This window comes from Oxyura jamaicensis, unplaced genomic scaffold (assembly GCF_011077185.1).
Source record: "Oxyura jamaicensis isolate SHBP4307 breed ruddy duck unplaced genomic scaffold, BPBGC_Ojam_1.0 oxyUn_random_OJ61530, whole genome shotgun sequence".
In the NCBI taxonomy this organism is placed as follows: domain Eukaryota; kingdom Metazoa; phylum Chordata; class Aves; order Anseriformes; family Anatidae; genus Oxyura; species Oxyura jamaicensis.
The window spans coordinates 2,153-19,836 of record NW_023307139.1 but is presented as its reverse complement, the minus strand read 5'-3'; the positions used below and the strand labels follow the sequence as shown (position 1 = coordinate 19,836).

General features: G+C 45.2%; 2 long non-coding RNA genes across 2 annotated transcripts in view; one reads left to right on the top strand and one right to left on the bottom strand.

Annotated features, from left to right (window-relative positions):
* Positions 1-689: 689 nt before the first annotated feature.
* Positions 690-17,684, bottom strand: part of LOC118158927 — an 18,930-nt gene continuing 1,935 nt past the window's right edge. The window contains exons 2-3 of the long non-coding RNA XR_004746948.1: positions 14,759-14,763; positions 690-823 (exon numbers count right to left, since the gene is read on the bottom strand). This is a non-coding gene — a long non-coding RNA (uncharacterized LOC118158927). The remainder of the gene's footprint in view (positions 824-14,758; positions 14,764-17,684) is intronic.
* The window catches only part of LOC118158926, a 17,783-nt gene continuing 2,149 nt past the window's right edge, over positions 2,051-17,684 (top strand). The window contains exons 1-2 of the long non-coding RNA XR_004746947.1: positions 2,051-2,621; positions 4,893-4,898. This is a non-coding gene — a long non-coding RNA (uncharacterized LOC118158926). The remainder of the gene's footprint in view (positions 2,622-4,892; positions 4,899-17,684) is intronic.

Sequence of the window (17,684 nt, the reverse complement as noted above, 5' to 3'; positions counted from 1 at the left end):
AGTGCAGAAGGAGGGGGAGGAGGTGCTCCAGGTGCCGGAGCCAAATTCCCCCCCCCCCCCCCCGCACCATGAAGTGAGGCCCATGGTGGAGCAGGCTGACCCTCCGCAGCCCATGGTGTACTACGGTGGAGCAGATCTCCACACTGCAGCCTGTGAAGAGGAGCCCATGCTCCAGGATCAGGTGATTAGGGTGGGGAAGAGGTGGAAGAGAGTGGATGGGGGAAGGTGCCCCCAGCTTTTTTCCCTGTTTCTCACTTCTCCATCACATCAACAATAGGTAATAAATTTTATTAATCTTCCTATGCTAAGTGTGTTTTGCCCATAACAATAATTGCAGAGTGATCCCTATGTCCTTATCTCAACCCTTGAGCCCTTTATCATTTATCAGGGACTCTCAGTTGGACTAGCTTTCTGAGAAGCCCCGACTCCTCTATTCTGACTATAAGGGCAATTTCTACTCCTTCTTCAATTCTGGATACTTCTATTTGAAGTGGCTGTCCTGGCCACACTTAAAACATCTTCTCAAAGCCTGTCCCTGCTAGGATTCAGGCTGCAACACAGAAAGCTTTCATGCCTGCCATTCCTTCATCTCTCTTCCTCTCCTTTCCATCCTGGGCCTGACTCACGCTGAAGATTTTCTTCCTCTTTCTCCAACCCTCTGCCTCACTACCTGGTCCACTGTGACACACACCTTCAGGGCCTCCCACAGGAGGGCCTTCAGTGACTGTTCACTACATCCTCCCACCTTCTGGAGCTTTTTCTGTGTATCTGGCCAGGCTTTAATCACAAAATGAACTCTCAAGAGCCCTTGAGATACCAGGTCCTTGGGATTCTTCCATGAGTACTTTCTTGTCCAGACCCCAAGTCTCTCATATGATTTCTGTGTTGCACATTATTATTATTCCAGCCAGGATCAGCAAGTGGGTATTTCTGCTCTGCCGGTATTACCCCTGGTCCTGGAAGATGAGCTCTTTCCCATTCTTGTATATCAGCTCTCCTGATCATTCCCCTTTCTTCCCCTGTAAACAACATATTTAGTACAGACATCATTTCCCCCCAAGAATGTAAGTTAGGCCCTAGGAGCTGGCCTAATTGTTCAGCTAGACCAATCGGGTCCTCAATTAAAGACTTAATCTCCTTCTGAAAACTCCTAAGCTCTCTTCTGGAACCTCCCTAAGAGGATACACAGTTAGTGTTAGTACTGTTAGTATCAGTGAAGGTGAAATTCTCAATATCTCTTCTACCTTGCTCTAATTCTTGCCAGAGCCTGGAGTGCACTCCTCTAGGGACAGGGTTAATTGTGGTCCCTGTCTCCCTTCCTGAAGCAGCTGCTGCTGCCTCCAGTGCAATATTATGATTAGAGGCTGCATAACTTAGCTCCTTCTCCGAAAAAGGAATCTTATTGTTTACATATAAATTTAAAGCCTGAATTTTCATCAGACCCGTATTTTGGCCAAAATACTGCTGTTTCCTTAATTGGTTATTTTGTCCAGACTGATACACAAGATTTAACCATTTTCTTGTTTTATTATCTCTAATTTTGGAATTATTTTTCCAATTTCTTATCATTCTTCAGGAAGAACTGTTGGTAGACACTCCCCCAGGGATATCTCCCTGTCCCCTGGAACCCATATTTTCCCATTTTTCCTAGTCCTCGTCAGTGTGCTGCTGCAGAAATTTACCTCCTGCAGGGTACCACACACTAACATTCCAATTCTGGAAAATGGGGGTGCACTGCCAAGCACTTCCCTGTGCAAGGGGTACCACACACCTATGAGTTTACCAGATTCCCTGGTGTACTGCCAAGCACTTCACTGTGCAAGGGGTACCTTACACCAAATTTCCCAAGACTCTTCCTTTTTCTCTCTTATGTCAAGCTTCATCTGTCTCTGGCTGCGCCTCTTGCGGAGCTATGGAACTGCGGATCAGGACTCCACACTTGCTACGTACAAAAGTATGTCTCAATCACACGTCACACAGAGTCTCACCCAACCCCCAAGTCAATACTTAATATTCCTTACCTTGGTCTGTGCACAGTTACCGGATCAGTTCTCAAACCCGGAGTGCCTACCTTCTTCCCTTCCCCAGTACTTCATGGATCCTGCCTTTTTAATCAGTCTCAGGCCCTCTGTTAGCTCTCTGCAGAACCTCCACCGTCAATGCACAGGACCGCTGAAATCAGCGGGGCGTGCCTTCCTGCTGCTGCGGCGGCGGGACTCCCCAGTAGGTGACTGGATCCCGGACGAGCCCCCAAATTGTGAGAAACTCTGTAGCCAATAACATAGGCTCAGGCGAGGATCTCAGTGAAGTAGCAATTGTATTCATGATTGCAATGGTGGGTGTCCCATAAGCAGGAGCATGCCTACTAGTCACACGGTACAGTTTATATATTTTATTACTCGGCGACCAGGACCCTCCCCTGTTTCCCCATTGACTGGGTAATCCAGGTTCACAACCTATTCGATGCTTCACAGACAATACATGGCCTTTAGTTGCCAGCCTGTTATTAGTCAAATTTCTTTTGACTTTTTTACTCTTTGAGGTGGTAATGTTTCTTAAACAGTGAATATCCACCTAATTGCTCTAAGGATTCTGGTTGTCTGCATTTTACAAGGTTGTCTGTTAAGCTTTCTTATCACTGCAAGCATATCTCAATACCACATTCCTTCCCTCTAAACAATGTAACTATGCAAAAACAACATTTTTAATCCCACAGGAATAAAATACCCTCTGGAAAGGAGAGGAAGAGAGATGAAGGAATGGCAGGCAAGGAAAGCTACCTGTGTTGCAGCCTGAATCCTAGCAGGGACAGGCTTTGATGTTTTAAGTGTGGCCAGGCTGGGCACTTCAAATAGGAATATCCAGAGTGGAAGAAGGAGGAGAGAAGGAAAATGGGATGAAATATGGTACACTGATATGTTGTTTCAGCATCCTGGAGGGAAAAAGGTATTGAATTAAGTTGGCCCCTGACTGAGCCTTTGGAGAAAGTACAGGCTGGAGAAATCTTTTTTTTTGAGCGGGCAGTCAGTCTGGGTCTCCATAGACTTTCTAAAAAGAGCTTTCTGCCTAGTACAGACCATGGTGGTTTAGCTATAGGTAGACAGTCTGTAGATGAGCTGTTCTCCCGAGCGAGGAGGGATGGTCTGCCTTCCCCAAGCACGCAAACCACCGTGCCACACCCTGACTGACGTGCCACGCCCTGTTTGCCCATCCTGTTCACCGCGCTCCTGGTCGCTCGGGCTCCCTAGGGGCTGCCTCTGCACTTCCACACAGCCTTTGCTTGTTTTTTTTCCCCTTTCCCTTTAGTTAAATTGTTTAAATAATAATACTTTTTTCCTTAATAATTATTTTTTCCTTTAATTAAATTATCCTTATCTCAGCCAGTGAGTTGTTTCTTTCCTTTTCTTCTTCCCCTCCTCTTCTGAGGAGGGGGAGTGAGAGAGCAGTTGTGGTGGAGTTCAGCTGCCTAGTAAGGTAAAGGCACCACAGGTGGGTGGAAGCTTCCCCTTCACTATCTGCTACTGTGAGCGTGGTAGCTAAGGTAGTTCTAGACCAGATAATTCCCAGGTATGGAATTGTTGAAAATATCGACTCTGATCAAGTAAGTCACTTTATGTCACAAATATTGCAAGGGCTAATGCGGACACTAAGAATTAAGGGGAAATTTCACACTCCTTGGCATCCTTCCTCTTCTGGAAGGGTGGAGCGGATCAGACAGTAAAGAAGCAACTGACTAAGTTCTGGAAACTCAGCTTCCCCAAATGAAGTGCTTGCCTTTGGCATTTCTCCGAATTCAAATGGCACCAAGAGAAGATGTAGGAGATTCACCATGTGAAACATTATTTGGATTACCGTACCTGGGCAAAGGGAATGTATTACCTCTCAATTCAAAACAAAGGATGCTTGTCTTAAGAACTATATACTCAGGCTGTCGTCCTCTTTGTCATCTCTCAGGACCCGTGGAGTGTAAGCTCAAACCCCACCCTTGGAAGCCCTGATCCATCCATTCCAAGCAGGAGATTTGGGTTCTGATGCGATCATGGATAGAATTGAAGCTGCAACCTGAGTGGGACAGACTGTTCCAAAGGCTCCTGACTACTGAAATGGCAGTAGTAATGGCTGAGAAAGTGTGGACTCATTATGCCTGGATAAAAGCATCAGTTAACCCTGATACCTGAGAGACTGCATTAACAAAGGCTTTTAAGGTTAAAACTGTTAAAACTATCTATTGTAAACCTTTAACTTATCCTTAGAAGTATTCTTAATGAATTAATGAGTAAAAGGGATTGAATTACACAGAATTAGAGTGTTTCCAGGGAGTACTTCCTGGACGAGGAAGAAAAAGAAGGGGGGGAGGGGTACTGGTATTTAATCCCCACCAGAAGAATCCTTAATAGTTTGTGATTTTTATCATTTTTCTTGATTATTATTTCTTAATTGTTATAGAGGTTGTCCTGGTTTTAGCTAGGAAAGAGTTATTTTTCCTCCCAGTAGCTGGTAGAGTGCTATGTTTTGGATTTAGGATGAGACTAATGTTGATAACACACTGATGTTTTAATTGTTGCAGAGCAGTGCTTAAACTAAGCCAAGGACTTTTCAGCTTCTCGCTCTGTCCTGCCAGCGGGCAGGCTGGGGCTGCAGCAGGAGCTGGGAGGGGACAGACCCAAGACAGCTGACCCAAACTGGCCAAAGGGGTATTCCATACCATCTGACGTCATGCTGAACAATATATGGGGGTGGCTAGCCAGGGGGGGGGGGGCAGCTGCTTGGGATAGGCTGGACATCGGTCAGCGGGTGGTGAGCAATTGTATTGTGCATCACTTGTTTTGTACATATTATTATTATTATTATATTTTCCTGTCCTAATAAACTGTCTCTATCTCAACTCATAGGTTTTAGTTTTTTTTCTCGTTTCTCTCCCCCATCCCAGAGAGGGAGGGGGGGAGGGTGAGTGAACGGCTGTGTGGTGTTTAGCTGCCGGACGGGTTAAACCACAACAGAGGTATATATATGGAGAGAGATTATGTATTTTAAACTTATTTTAGTAATACCTGTTTAGTGATATGATGGAGGGAAAAATCAGCGTTTCCAATTAATCCAGAACATTTCTCAAGTTCTATCTTGAAATAATTGTTGGATTTGCTCCCAGATGCCTAGAAACACTGAAAAGGTCTTTTCCCTGATTGCTATTCCTATTTCAGCAGCAGCTGTGTCTGGATTATCTAGGTTTCTAAAAATGACAGATTATACTCAGCCCCAAGAATGAATAGATTTTGAAGCTGAGCTCCCTATACATAATCCTGTCTACAATATAACGCGTTATCAACTGTGCCTTTTAAACAACATTGATAGAAACTCGGGGCAATAGTACTGACCCTGGGTGTGAAAATATTACCCATGAAGTAGGGAATCATCCATACTCTACCGAAAATGGTAGCTATGGGAATGCTAATATATATAATGCACACCAGACACACAAATTGGGGAAAGTTTCCCCCCCTTATCCCCTCCCATCTATTGCCTTCCTGAGGAGAAAAGGTCAAAGGTGTCATTATTAACAGTTTCTGAGATATGGTTTCCAAAGTATGGAAGTGATGGCAATGCTGAGTACAAATACCAGATTAGTCTCATGACCAGTAATTTTATCATATCATAAGCCAGTGTTACACAGTACAGCAAAATAATAACCTTAAACCAGCCCCCAGAAACAATGAACAACATGACAGCGAACACATATAGTAATAATGTACTATGTAACTCAATTTGGGAAACAAGCAATTGAGATTAAAAAAAAAATCAACACTGTGATTAGCAACTATTAAACTGGTCTATAACAATTTTGTTTTACATAATGTCATCAGACCTGTCGTTTTCTCAACCCTTCAAGCCCCATGTTGGGCATCAAAAGGACTGTTGTGGTTTAATCTGGCTGGCAGCTAAGCACCACACAGCCATTCATTCACACACACACACACGGAAAGGGAAGAGAACTGGGGGAAAAAAGCAAGTGAAAGCTCATGGGTTGAGATGAATACAGTTTAATAGGACAGAAAAGGAAGAGAAATAGTAATAATAATATGTACAAAGCAATTGATGCACAATGCAATTGATCACCACCTGCTGACCCCCACTCTACTCTGCGCTGGTGAGGCCTCACCTCGAGTACTGTGTGCAGTTCTGGGCACCACAGTACAAAAAGGACGAGAAACTGTTGGAGAGTGTCCAGAGGAGGGCGACGAAGATGAAGAGCCTAGAGGGGAAGACGTATGAGGAGCGGCTGAGGTCACTTGGCCTGTTCAGCCTGGAAAATAGGAGGCTGAGGGGAGACCTCATCGTGGTCTACAGCTTCCTCGCGAGGGGGAGTGGAGGGGCAGGCACTGATCTCTTCTCTTTAGTGACCAGTGATAGGACCCGTGGGAATGGTGTCAAGCTGAGGCAGGGGAGGTTCAGGCTGGACATCAGGAAGTTCTTCACCGAGAGGGTAGTTGCACACTGGAACAGGTTCCCCAGGGACATATGGCACCAATCCTGTTGGAGTTTAAGGAGTGTTTGAACTGTGCTCTTAGCCACATGGTCTGAATTTTTGGGTAGACCTGTGTGGTGCCAGGAATTAGACTCAGTGATCCTTATGGGACCCTTCCAACTCCGGATATTCTATGATTCTATGAATCTATGATTCTATGATTCATTGTTGGTGCTTGTTCCAGATCTATTAGGTAAATAATTATAATCCTCCAACCAAATTATGCTCCAGACTTGTGATTGCCACAATTTACACCCCAGTTTGTGAGAATGCAGGTCATTCTCCTTTCATGGCTGAAGAACAATCTGCAGAGTGATATTTTCAATAGAGATTGCAATAGAGACTACATTGGTTATATCTAGATTAACGTGCCAAAATGAATGCTGCACCTTGGTAAACATAGAACTGGAAACCTGAGAAAGGAGAGGTTCATTTACTAAAGATGCTGTTATCAAAGAAACCCAGAATAACTCAGAATAACCTTGTAGCAACAACATGTTTGGATGTTGGTAGTGGGAGGACAAGCACTTCCTTTTCCTCCCTTAAAACCCATTTGTCATTTAAGTCCATGTTGACAGGAGTTTGAAGTCTTTCTTAACATTTTTCACTTATGTAAAACTGAGTGGAATCTCCTAAAACAGTAGTGTTTTGAAAGAAAAATGTTTGCTGTCTGATGACTCTCCTTTACTTCTGGTTTTAAGTCACTGTATCAAAGTTAGGGCACTGGTTCTGTCTCAATAGACATGAGAGATTCTTTGCTTCTGTTTGATAATTCTTAGGCAATCTTATCTGTGACAATTTTTTTCTAAAGTCTCCTAGAGAGATAGAGACTATCATGTTAGGGGGGTGTTGGCCGATGCTTGCCTGAACATGAGCCAGCAGTGTACCCAGGTGTCCAAGATGGCCAATGGCATGCTGGCTTGTATCAGGAATAGTGTAGCCAGCAGGACCACGGAGGTGATTGTCCCCCTGCAGTCTGCTCTGGTGAGGCTGCACCTCGAGTACTGTGTTCAGTTTTGGGCCTCTCACTAAAAGAAAGACATCGAGGCCCTGGAGCATGTCCAGAGAAGGGCTACGAAGCTGGTGAAGGGTCTGGAACACAAGTCCTATGAGGAGCATTTGAGGGAGCTGGTGTTGTTTAGTCTGGGGAAGAGGAGGCTCAGGGGAGACCTTATTGCTCTCTACAACTACCTGAAAGGCAGTTGTGGGGAGCTGGTGGTCGGCCTCTTCTCACGGATAACTAGTGTTAGGACTAGAGGGAATGGCCTCAAGTTGTGCCAGAGGAGGTTCAGGTTGGAAATTAGTAGATATTTCTTCTCACAGAGAGTGTTTAGGCATTGGAACAGTTTGCCCAGGGAGGTGGTGGAGTCACCATCCCTGGGGTGTTTAAGGAAAGGTTGGATATGGTACTTAGGGACATGGTTTAGTTGGTGATATTGGTGGTAGGGGGATGGTTGGACCAGATGATCTTGGAGGTCTTTTTCAACCTTTATAATTCTATGATTCTATCAGTATGGAGGGATTTTACAAGTGTTAGCTCTGGTGGATACTGAAGCTGAAGTTACTGTATTACACAGTGATATTAATGATAAAGAAGCCACATCACAGATCTGTGGCTTGGGGAGAAATCCCACCCCCCACCCACCGAACTAAGATTATTTTAATGATAGAAAATATCACTCCATTTACCACAACAGTTTTAATTTCCCCAATTAAAGGTTATATTTTGGGCATTGATATGTTTGCCGGACAAACAGTTGAAATGGTAAATGGTTGCTTCTGCTTTGGGACTTTGCAAGCAGGATTTACTATTCAATCTAACAGTGTTTTGTGTGAATCCATGAAGTGGGATCCTGTTGTGCTGCCCACACCTGCCAAGGTCGTGAATGTAAAAAGAGTACTGCATTCCAGGTGGGGAGAAGGAAATTACTCAAACCATTCAGGCACTTCAACAAGCGGGAATCATTAAACAAACCATGACTGCTTTTAATAATCCTAGTTGGCATGTTCAAAAATCAGATGGCACTTGGAGAATGTCTGTAGAGAACTAAATAAAGTGTCCCCCCCCCACTTGCAGGTATGGTAACAGACATGGTTACTCCCATAGAAAAAAATAGCAGAAATTTACAACCCTGGAAGTTGGTGATGGATCTTGCTAATGATGGATCTTGCTTTTCAATAGCCATTGCTTCAGAAAGCCAAGACCAGTTTGCCTTTACCTGGCAACAAAAGCAATATACTTTTGAAGTTTTGCCTCGGGGATATAAACACAGTCCCAGTATTTGCCACTGAATGATAGTAGCTGATGTAGCACTACTGTTGGATACAGATACTGTTTACCATTATATTGATGATCTATTGATTGTCTACTCTTCTAGTAAGTGTATCCTTTAATCATGTGCCCACACTAGGAGAAACTCCACCTCCCCCAGAGATCTCCCTACATCTCCCATGGAGGAAGCACTCCCTTATGATGAGTTAATAGAAAAGAACAAAAAAGTTGCCTGGTTCACTGATGGGAGTGCAATATACACAGCAACTGGACAAAGACAAGGGACAGCAGTTACATGTGCTCCAGCTCCAAGAATTGTATAATGGCAAACAGGTATACAGGCATCTAGTCAGACTTTGAATACCTGGTAAGTGGATTACACTGGCCTCCTGCCCACATTGAGGGGGTGGTGACATTTATTCACTTCTGTGGATAGTGTCAGGGTTGTTCTTCACTAAACCCACCAAATATGCTAATTGACATAGCACAATTGAAGTGCTAGAACAGCTCATTCATCAATATGGACCTCTTCATCAAACACAAAATGACCAAGGAACACACTTTAGTGGACACAATTTCCAAGATTGAGTTCAATGGTGAGGGACAGATTGGATATCCCATTGCCTACCATCCCCAAGCTAATAACTTGATTGACAGAACGAATGGGATGCTGAAGGAACAATTAAAAAAGTTAACCAGCACTTTGTAAAACTTTACAACATTGGAGTATACTTAAAGCAGTTTTTCTGTTAAACAAACAGAATATTCATAATCAGATACCCTATGATTGTAACATGATGAGGATTGAAATTCTTCTAGATTGTGTCTCCCCAAAAATACTAACCACAGGGGAAATGGAACTGTTTACACTGACAGACTGTATGGTGGGACAGCAACCTATTAACCTAGATGTGAAAATTCATGTAATAACCCCTGAAAATGCAGTATGGTTCTGTCCTCTAACTTCTCCCCTTATTCTACATCCTCTGTTAATATCAGATTCTTGAGTTCTTGTATTTCAGGTATCTTTGACAAATACCTGTGCTTTATCTAGGGGAGATAGCATTGCAATGATGTAATTGGTGTAGTGAACCCAACATCGAATTGACGTTCAACCTGAAAACATGCAAACCATAGCTCTTTGATCTGTATGGGCAATCAATCCATCTCAAGTTGCCAAGCCCAGAGTAAAATTAGCTGAAGGAGCTGGAGCAATGGCATATGTATTACTGGAAGGAGATGACACTCCTATTCCCCTCCCTTATCACAGGTTGGCTTATCATGCTGTGTAGTCTTGTACTACAAGCACATACCCTGGATACATTTCTGCATGATCAACATGAATGTGCTTGGCTTTTTACCGTAACTAACTCCTCATTGTTATTCTTTCCAAGTAATTGTTGCCTTAAATTTGGAAGTAACCACTGTACACCAAGGAACCTTACAACATCGATTGGTGATGGATTACCTCCGTCTTCAGCCTCATAGATGCTGCTGAGTTTGAAGGCACGCGATGCTTCAACTTAACGGATGAATCAGCTAGTGTGGAGGACAACATTAAACATCTTCAGGACTTAATGCTTTGAATGAAACAATCTACTGGTGGTGTCTGGCTAGCTGAGTGGTTTAATTCCCTGATTGGGAGGGGAACGGGATATGTTTATTCCTTTCCCTATATGTTTTATTATATGCCTCTGTAAATTACCCTGTCCCACATTGCCAGCCCCAGCAGCAATGGTCACTTGAGCAAAGGGGGTGGGAGTCAAAACAGGCAGGCGGCAGGAACAACCACAGACCCATGGCTAAAATGCAAAGAGTAGATTTATAATTTTTTACCTTGCCAACTGGGGGATACCTGAAACAACACCCAGGCAGAGGCACACGAGTGGAAGAACATAAGCAGGGATGCAGGAACTGCTAAACAGGGTCCATGATAGGAGATCACCGGCATGCTGGTTTCGCCTGTTTATATCAAGAGTTCGCGCAGATACAGTTTTTACCACCATGCTGTGATCCTCACTGTGCTTCTTTGATTTCTGTCCTGGTTTTGGCTAGTACAGAGTTAATTTTCCTCCTATTATCTGGTAGGGTGCTGTGTTTTGGATTTAGGATAAGAATAATGTTGATAACACACTGATGTTTTACTTGTTGCTGAGCAGCACTTACAGTAAAGCCAAGGACTTTTCAGCTTCTCGCTCTGTCCTGCCAGCAGGCAGGCTGGGGGTGCAGCAGGAGCTGGGAGGGGATAGAAACAGCACAGCTGACCCAAACTGGCCAAAGGGATATTCCATACCATATGATGCCATGCTGAACAATTAATATGGGTACCGGCTGCTTGTGGATGGACATCAGTCAGTGGGTGGTGAGCAATTGCATTGTGCATCACTTGTTCTGTACACACTATTAGTAGTAATACTATTATCATCATCATTATTATTTTCTTTTCTGTCCTAATAAAGTGTTTTTATCTCAACCCACAAGCTTTCATTTTATTTTATTTTTTCTATTCTCTCCCCCATTCCACGGGGCGGTGGGGGGGGGGGGGGGGGGCCCCGGGGGGAGTACAAATGTGCTACTTACCAAACAGACAGAGCACAAAGCAAAAACAGCAGCAGGCATATTTTATACATTTTTCTAGATTGCTGCTCCCCAGACTTTATGCATTCCCAACTGCAAGGTGGCTTGAGCATATTTACAATTCTCCTTGCCAGTCTTCTGTTCTGATCCCATCCTTTTCACCAATCTTCCATTTTTAAGCCATTCCTCCCAACACTCCTCTCCAGGGGCTACAGGTTCAGCCCAGAGTCTGCTCCAGTGGGGGCTTTCCATAGGCCGCAGTCTCCTTCAGGCCAGATCCTCCTGCTCCACCATGGGCACTACTGAGAAGAGTCTGTCTCCCTCATCTTCTTTCCCTGCACTCAGGTATTTATGCAAATTGATGAGATCCCCCAGGAGCATTCTCTTCGCCAGGCTGCACAATTCCAGCTCTCTTAGCCTCTCCTCATATGAAAGATGCTCTAGTCCATCATCTTCATGGCCCTTCACTGGACTCTTTCCAGCAAGTCCATCTCTTTCTTGAACTGGGGAGCCTAGAACTGGACACATTATTTAACTAACCAGTTCTTTCTCAGCTTGTCTATGATGACATTATGGGAGACAGTATCAAAGGCTTTAGTGAGGTCAAGGTAAACAACATCCACTGCTTGTCCACTAAACTAGTCACCTCATTGTATAAGGCTATCAGGCTGGTCAAATATGATTTCCCCTTCATAAATCCATGCTGACTATTACTGATCACTTTCTTGTCCTTCATGTCTTTCAAAATGCTTTCCTGAAGAATTTTCTCCATCATCTTCCAAGGGACTGAGGTGAGGCTGATCAGCCTGTAGTTCCCTGAATCTGCCTTCTTGCCCTTCTTGAAGATAGGAATAATATTTCCTCTCTTCCAGTGTTCAGGAACCTCTCCCAATCACCATGACTGTTCAAAGACAGTTGACAGAAGCCTTGCATTGGCATCAGCCAGCTCCCTCAGCACCCTTCATTGATGCAACCTGTCAGTCCCCATGGCCTTATGCATGTCCAGATTTTTTAAGTGCTCCCTAACCTGGTCTTTCTCCACTGAGGGCAAGTCTTCCATGCTCCAGACTTTCCGTTTGGTCTCGGGGGCCTGCATTCCTGAAGGTCAGTTTTAATAGTAAAGCGTGAGGAAAAGAAGGCATTGGGTACTTCAGCCTTTTCTGTCATCATAGAATGGCTCGAGTTGGAAGGGACCTTAAAGATCATCTAGTTCCAACTCCCCTACCATAGGCAGGGATGCTACCCACTAGATCAGGTTTCTCAGGGCCTCACTGAACACCTCCAGGGATGGGGCAGCCACAACCTATCTGGGCAACCTGTTCCAGTACCCCACCACTCTCTGAGGGAAGAAATTCCTCCTAACCTCTAATCTAAATCTCCCCTCTTTTAGTTTAAAACCATTCCCCCTCATCCTGTCATTATCTGATTGAGCAAAGAGTCACTCTCCATCTTTTGTACAAGTCCCCTTTAAGTACTAAAAAGCAGCAATGATGTCACCCCAGAGCCTGCTCTTCTTTAGGCTGAACATCCCCAGCTCTCTCAGCCTTTCTTCACAGGAGAGGTGCTCTAGCCTCTTTGTCTAGCCTATCATCTTCGTGGGCCTCCTCTGGACCCGCTCTACCAGATCCACATTCTTCTTGTGCTGAACATTGCTATTATGTGATGCTTCTGTGTCATTTCACAGAATCACAGAATCACAGAATAGTCTAGGTTGGAAGAGACCTCCAAGATCACCGAGTCCAACCTCTGACCTAACACTAACAAGTCCTCCACTAAACCTTATCCCTAAGCTCTACATCTAAACGTCTTTTAAAGACCTCCAGGGATGGTGACTCAACCACTTCCCTGGGCAACCTATTCCAGTGACTAACAACCCGTTCAGTAAAGAAGTTCTTCCTAATATCCAACCTAAACCTCCCCTGGCGCAACTTTAGGCCATTCCCCCTCGTCCTGTCACCAGGCACGTGGGAGAATAGACCAACCGCCACCTCGCTACAGCCTCCCTTCAGGTACCTGTAGAGTGCTATAAGGTCGCCCCTGAGCCTCCTCTTCTCCAGGCTAAACAGTCCCAGCTCCCTCAGCCGCTCCTCGTAAGACCTGTTCTCCAGACCCTTCACCAGCTTCGTAGCCCTTCTCTGGACTCGCTCAAGCACCTCCATGTCCTTCTTGAAGCGAGGGGCCCAAAACTGAACGCAGTACTCGAGGTGCGGCCTCACCAGAGCCGAGTACAGGGGGACAATCACTTCCCTGGACCTGCTGGCCACGCTGTTTCTTATGCAAGCCAGGATGCTGCTGGCCTTCTTGGCCGCCTGAGCACACTGCTGGCTCATATTCAGCCGACTATCAACCACTACTCCCAGGTCCTTCTCTGACAGGCAGCTTTCCAACCACACATCTCCCAGCCTGTAGCTCTGTTTGGGATTGTTGTGTCCCAGGTGCAGGACCCGGCACTTGGCCTTGTTGAACTTCATACAGTTGGCCTCGGCCCATCAGTCCAGCCTATCCAGATCCTCCTGCAGAGCCTTCCTACCCTCGAGCAGATCGACACACGCACCTAACTTGGTGTCATCTGCAAACTTGCTGAGGGTGCACTCGATCCCCTCGTCCAGATCATCGATGAAGATGTTAAAGAGGACTGGCCCCAGTACCGAGCCCTGGGGAACTCCACTAGTGACTGGCCTCCAGCTGGATTTGACTCCATTCACCACAACTCTCTGGACCCGGCCATCCAGCCAGCTCTTCACCCAATGAAGTGTACGCCAGTCCAAGCCATGAGCAGCTAGTTTCCTGAGGAGAATGCTGTGGGGAACAGTGTCAAATGCCTTACTGAAGTCAAGGTAGACCACGTCCACAGCCTTTCCCTCATCCACTAAGCATATCACTTTATCATAGAAGGAGATCAGGTTCATCAAGCAGGACCTGCCCTTCATAAACCCATGCTGACTGGGCCTGATTGCCTGCTTGCCCTGCAACTGCCGCATGATGACAGCCAAGATAATCTGCTCCATGAGCTTCCCTGGCACTGAGGTCAAACTAACAGGCCTATAGTTCCCCGGGTCTGCCCTCTGGCCCTTCTTGTAGATGGGTATCACGTTTGCTAGCCACCAGTCAAGTGGGACCTCCCCCGATAGCCAGGACTGCCGATAAATGATGGAAAGCGGCTTGGCCAGCTCCTCCGCCAGTTCTCTCAGTACACTCGGGTGGATCCCATCCGGCCCCATCAACTTGCGTGCATCCAAGTGCTGTAGCAGGTCGCCAACCATTTCCTCATGGATTGTGGGGGCCACATTCTGCTCCCTATCCCCTTCCACCAGCTCAGGGTACTGGGCGTCCAGAGAACAACTGGTTTTGCTGTTAAAGACTGAGGCAAAGAAGGCATTAAGCACCTCAGCTTTTTCCTCATCTCTGGTTACTAAGTTTCCCCCCGCATCCAGTAAAGGGTGGAGATTCTCCTTAGTCCTCCTTTTTGTGTTGATGTATTTATAAAAACATTTTTTGTTGTCTTTAACAGCAGTGGCCAGATTGAGCTCCAGATGAGCTTTGGCCTTTCTGATTTTGTCCCTGCACCGCCTCACAGCATCCTTGTAGTCCCCCTGAGTGGCCCACCCTCTTTTCCAAAGATTATAAACCCTCTTTTTTCTCCTAAGTTCGAGCCACAGCTCTCTGCTCAGCCAGGCCGGTCTTCTTCCACGCCAGCTCATCTTTGGGCACATGGGGACAGACCGCTCATGAGCCATTAAGATTTCTTTCTTGAAGAGCACCCAGCCTTCCTGGGCTCCTCTGTCTTTCAGAACCGCCACCCAAGGGACTCTGCCAACCAGTGTCTTGAACAGCTCAAAGTCAGCCCTCCGGAAGTCCAAGACAGCGGTTTTACTGATCCCCTTCCTGACTTCGCCGAGTATTGAGAACTCTACCATTTTGTGGTCACTCTGCCCAAGACATTTGGGCAGATTTGTCACCTGTTGCCCTGCCCCGTTCAGTAGCAGGCCCACAATTTCCCTACCCTTTATTTTGCTATTTATGTACTTTTAGAATACTTTCTTGTTGCACTTTACATCTGTGAGAAACAAAGTTGTGTTCTTGCAGTAGAATGTGTTTTTGCAGTGGAAAATTCCACTAACTTTGCGTATTCAGAAGTGATTGTGCAGGCATTACAGTGATGTAGTAGTGAGGAGTATGTTAAGCAGGTAAGGGGAAGGTCCCACTGTCCCAAAATAAGGAGGATAGCTAAGAAAAACAGGATGAGCAGTGCAAAATCAGGAAAAAAAAAAATCATGGGCCTTCTAGTCACGAGAGAAGAAGGAGGGAAAAAAAGGAAAAGGAGAAATGAACGGTTGGTCAAATAAAATTGTACATATAAGGTATAGTAGTAAGTGTCGAGTAGTTTGTGAACCTGTAGTACTCAGCCAGTGAGGAAACGGGAGGAATCAAGCGTTGGGTAATAGGGAATATAAGGTTATGATGTACTTTTGCTAGGCGCTCTTATTTGCAGGACACCCGCCATTGCAATTACAAATAAAATAGCTTCACAGAAGATCCTGTCTGAGAAAATTATTGAGATACTTCTCACATATCTTTGTCAGATTCAGCTCTAGGTCAACCTTGGCTTTCCTAACCCTATTCCTGCATGATCAGACTGCAACTCTATACTCCTCCTGGATGACCTGCCCCTGCTTCCACCCCTTGTGCAATTCCTTTTTATATCTGAGTTCAGTTAGGAGCTCTGTGCTCATTCATACAGGCCTCCTGCCACCTTTGCTTGGTTTTCTGTTTGTTGGGACAGGCCTTTCTTGAGCTTGGAGGAGGTGACCCTTGAATATCAACCAACTCTCCTCAACCTCTTTTCTCTCTGGGATCATATTCTATGGATTTCTTCCAAGTAGATCTCTGAAGAGGTTGATGTCTGCTGTCCTGAAATCCAAGGCTATGGTCCCTGCTTTTTGCCTGCTCTGTCATCCCAGGATCTTGAATCCCACGTCTCATGGTCAGGGCACCAAGGCTGCCTCCAGCTTTCATGTCCCTGATGAATTCTTCCTTGTTTGTAAGTATGTGGTCCAGCTGCTTGCCTTTCCTTGCTGGTTCCTAGTTTACCTGTGCTGGAAGTTGTCATCAATTAACTCAAGAAATCTCATAGATTGCTTTAGCACTGCAGTATTGTCCTTCCAGCAGGTATCAGGGTGGTTAAAGTCCCCCATGAGGACCAGGGCCTGTGAATGTGAGGCTTTTTCAACCTGTTTGAAGAAGGCTGCAGCGACTGAGTGCACAGACTTTTATTGTGATCAAATAAGTCATTGCAACCCGGCTATGCTCCTTTTATACACTTTCCTTCCAGAGGTTTTCCTTCCACAAAACCCTCCAGCCCCCCTTTACAGTCCTTTGATCCTTGTATTTCTCAGGCTGGTAGGTACCTTATCTCAACCTCCTGTTCCCGTGCCAGGTTTTGGTTGACAGTTTTGGTTGACTACTTTCCTCTTTCTTGGGCCTCTTATCTCCTCTTGTTATTTATGTATGCCTCAGGCTCCATGGTGACTCTCATCCTCCACATTTCTCTTGTCTTCAGACCTCCCTGGATTCTCATGAATCTTATCCACATTTTGAATTAAACCTACTTTTTCCTATATTTCCCACAATTTATCCATATACATTGCTAATTAAACCTACTTTTTCTATATGATTATATATCCCACAGAAAGCCTCATCTACTTCTTCCTGATCAGGAGGTCTATAGCAGACACTCACTACAATTTCACCCATGTTGGTCTGCCCACTAGCTCTCTGTTGGCACATCATCCATCCCCAGGCAGAGCTCCATGCACTCCTGCTGCTCTCTCACATAAAGAGCAACACCCCTTCCTTGCCTTCCCAGCCCGTCCTTCCTAAAAGCCCATATCCCTCTATCGCAGCACACCAGTTATGTGACCATCCCACCATGTATCTTCTGTGTGAAATCAGTAAGGTTCCAGCCCTGTACCTGCACACAAACTTCTGACTCTGTTCCCCTTGCTATGCGCATTAGTATAAAGGCATTTCAGAGAAGTGTCAAGGGTTAGTTATCCTTATAGCTTACAAGATGAGATACCATCCTCTTGACTTCTCCCACAAGAGACAGATGTGTGGTTTTGTTGTTTAAAGAGCAATTTCCTTTACTTCTCCTTGTGCACACAGATGTAAAGGCCTGTTACGGTAAAAAAAAAAAAAAAAAAAAAAAAAAAGTTTTACATGTTTTATTTGTGGAAGATCACCAACATTAATGACACAGGAAGTGTTCAGGAGTGTAATTTAAAAGCTCTGCCTTGAAAGGTTGAATCAGCC